The following is a 3,728-nucleotide window of genomic DNA, read 5'->3' as shown; positions in this document are numbered from 1 at the left end:
TTGTAGGTGACCAAATACTTATTTTCCACCATAATTTGCAAATAAATTCATAAAAAATCCTACAATGTGATTTTCTGGATTTTTTTTCTCATTTTGTCTGTCATAGTTGAAGTGTACCTATGATGAAAATTACAGGCCTCTCATCTTTTTAAGTGGGAGAACTTGCACAATTGGTGGCTGACTAAATACTTTTTCCCCCACTGTAAGTATTCAGACCCTTTGCTATGAGACTGGAAATTGAGCTCAGATTCATCCTGTTTCCATTGCTCATYCTTGAGATGTTTCTACAACTTGTTTGGAGTCCACCTGTGGTAAATTCAATTGATTGGACATTATTAAGAAAGGCACACACCTGTCTATATAAGGTCCCACAGTTGACAGTGCATGTCGGAGCAAAAACCAAGCCATGAGGTCACAGGAATTGTCCATAGAGCTCCGAGAGGATTGTGTTGAGGCACCGATCTGGGGAAAACAGCAATTGGACACAGTTTAATGGATATCAGTCAACAAAGAGGTAAGAATACATGTGTATACTGTATGCTATACGAATACGTTGGCTAGCTGTATTAGGCACAAATGACTGAACTTCTCACTTTTGTGTCTGTGTCTGCAGGTATACAGATGAGGAGGCATACAAAGGTATGTCGATTGGTATGTTATGCAGATCACATTTACCATCCTACTCCCTTACCTCTTCAATGAATATCCCATAGTCCTCTACATTATGCACAAGGTATGTGTAAGAACCATTATCAAAACACTTTTTTTCATTCACATTCACCACAAACTAAGGTTTGAATACTGCCGTGTGCATATTTTTTTGGGATTCACAGACTTCACCCTCCCTACACCTCTGATGAATATAACAGGAAACCTGTTCGATCACCATGCATTGCAAAATCCTTCTAGCTATGGATACGGAGAACATCAACACATTAACATCAACACACCAGAAGATAAACCCATTGGACTTGGGGCTCTGCTGGGAGTCTACCTCATATTTAAAAAAATGTATTCTGCTTTTCCGCTACAATCATAATAAACACTGACAACTAAAATATTTTATTATTGTCGATATTTGTCGTTATTGTTGATGTCATTATTGTCGTTATTGTTGTTGTTGTTATGCGTATTATTAATAATAAAAATAATAATAGTAGGGGAGTAGCTCAAAAATGAACCCCAAAAATGTATTCAAAAGTTTCTTTGAGGATCTATTAAAAAGGGTTCTTTGAAGAATCCTTTTAAAGGGGTTTCCTTTAAAATCCTTTAAAGATTTTCTCTCAGATTGTTACTGGTATGTTCCGTACAGTACCTGTAGAACTCCTGTGACGGTGTAAGCATGACCCCTCACTAATCCGTTGGGTGCCACCGCATTCGCTGATGTTTCCTACAAGAGACACAGATCATTAGGTATTATAGGTAAAGTAATCAGATCATAACAGTAAAGAGGTTTCTGTCCCAAAATAGGACAAGGCTGAATATGAACTAAACCTTCATCTCTTTTGTGTTTACAAATCAAAATGTCAAATCTTAACTTCAACTACTCGACATGACTCATATTATCCTGCAAATATTTTATTGAAATCCTTAATACTACCCCTTGAGGTGTGCCACACCCAATCAGAGACTTGGCATCTCTGAACAGCAGGACCCAGAGATTTGGTTGAGTTTCAGCGAGCTTGAACGTGATGTGAACCCCTCCAGTGAAGTCCATCATAGCCTTTGAAGGGGTCCCTGCATTCATGTCTGCGTAGGAGCCACACACTCTGCCAGAAGAAGACAGAACTTTAAGGTCGACAATGAAGAGGTGTTAAACTGTYCTATAACCAACTGATKTGGCTCACATACTTGGCGTAGGCTTTCTCCATCAAGGCGGGCCAAAACTCATTGGGAGTTTTCGAAAGGACGAAAATGAGCCTGCCATCAACTGTTGGTAGCATGTCATCGATCACAACGTCCACCCACCTCCCAAACCTCCAGAACTGAAAGATAGGAGAGGAAATTATTCCTACAGAGACTATTGTCTATGGGGCTTGTGAAAGGCACAGTAACCACATTTACATTTACATTTAAGTCATTTAGAGCGACTTACAAATTGGAACCAGTCATTCATTATCATTCAATAGTTCTCAATACATCTCAGTTACTCTTCAATGCAGTGCATTCTGTGTCAATACATTACTAACCCTCAAAGGATGACAGTTATTTAAAAAAGTTATTGAACCTGTTGTGCAATATTCCACAGTAATCATCTGTAAATCTCTGCTTTGGGGGCCTACGTGTTCCAGGATGTGCTTCTGGAATGTCAAAGCCCCAATGCAGTGGCGGAAACAGTACAAAATAGTCATACTTAAGTAAAAGGAAAGATACCTTAATAGGTCCTGAGGAGAGTTTTGAGAACCACATAGCTGAACATATTGCTTTAGCTCATTACAGGGCAAAATGTAAAGATATATATTTCCCTGCAGTACTAGTTGTGAAGGCTTTATCTCCAACCCTGCAGTACTAGTTGTGAAGGCTTTTCTCCAACCCTGCAGTACTAGTTGTGCGGCTTTATATCCAACCCTGCAGTACTAGTTGTGAGGCTTTATATCAAGCCCTGCAGTACTAGTTGTGCAGGCTTTTATCTCCACCCTGCAGTACTAGTTGTGAAGGCTTTATCTCCAACCCTGCAGTACTAGTTGTGCGGCTTTATATCCAACCCTGCAGTACTAGTTGTGCGAGGCTTTAATCCAACCCTGCAGTACTAGTTGTGAAGGCTTTATATCACCCAACCTCAGTACTAGTTGTGCAGGCTTTATCTCCAACCCTGCAGTACTAGTTGTGATGCTTTATCTCCAGCCCTGCAGTACTAGTTGTGCAGGCTTTATCTCCAACCCTGCAGTCTAGTTGTGCAGGCTTTATCTCAACCCTGCAGTACTAGTTGTGAAGGCTTTATCTCCAACCCTGCAGTACTAGTTGTGAAGGCTTTATCTCCAACCCTGCATTACTAGTTGTGAAGGCTTTATCTCCAACCCTGCAGTACTAGTTGTGCAGGCTTTTATCTCCACCCTGCAGTACTAGTTGTGCAGCGCTTTATCTCAACCTGCAGTACTGTTTGCAGGGTTTATTCCAAGCCCTGCAGTACTAGTTGTGCAGGCTTTATCTCCCACCCTGCAGTCTAGTTGTTGAAGGTCTTTATCTCCACCCCTGCAGTACTAGTTGTGCAGGCTTTATCTCCAACCCTGCAGTACTAGTTGTGAAGGCTTTATCTCCAACCTGCAGTACTAGTTGTGCAGGCTTTATCTCCACCCTGCAGTACTAGTTGTGAAGGCTTTATCTCCGCTGCAGTACTAGTTGTGCAGGCTTTATCTCCAACCTGCAGTACTAGTTTGTGAAGGCTTTATCTCCAACCCTGCCAGTACTAGTTGTGCAGGCTTTATTCTCAACCCTGCATACTAGTTGTGCCAGGCCCTTTATCTCCAACCCTGCAGTACTAGTTGTGAAGGCTTTATCTCCAACCCTGTAGTACTAGTTGTGCAGGCTTTATATCCAACCCTGCAGTACTAGTTGTGCAGGCTTTATATCCAACCCTGCAGTACTAGTTGAGCAGGCTTTATCTMCAACCCTGCAGTACTAGTTGTGCAGGCTTTATCTCCAGCCCTGCAGTAACACACTTGATTCAGTTAATCATGGCCCAGACTAACGACTATGATTGGTTGAACATTTGAATCAGGTGTGTTAGT

The 3,728-nt window shown here is 41.5% G+C and overlaps 1 long non-coding RNA gene across 2 annotated transcripts; it reads left to right on the top strand.

The window, feature by feature from the left end:
• The first annotated feature begins 13 nt into the window (after positions 1–13).
• On the top strand, positions 14–1,060 carry LOC139025142 (uncharacterized). 2 transcript variants are annotated; one of them, XR_011476878.1, is made up of 3 exons: positions 14–514; positions 614–733; positions 834–1,060. It is a non-coding gene; the product is annotated as an uncharacterized lncRNA (long non-coding RNA). The 2 variants fall into 2 exon arrangements; XR_011476694.1 differs by having other exon boundaries at positions 14–733.
• Positions 1,061–3,728: the final 2,668 nt, after the last annotated feature.

Source organism: Salvelinus sp. IW2-2015, linkage group LG1 (genome assembly GCF_002910315.2).
Source record: "Salvelinus sp. IW2-2015 linkage group LG1, ASM291031v2, whole genome shotgun sequence".
Taxonomy (NCBI): domain Eukaryota; kingdom Metazoa; phylum Chordata; class Actinopteri; order Salmoniformes; family Salmonidae; genus Salvelinus; species Salvelinus sp. IW2-2015.
Note: the sequence above shows the minus strand (reverse complement) of the source record. Positions and strands in the feature narration are given on the sequence as shown.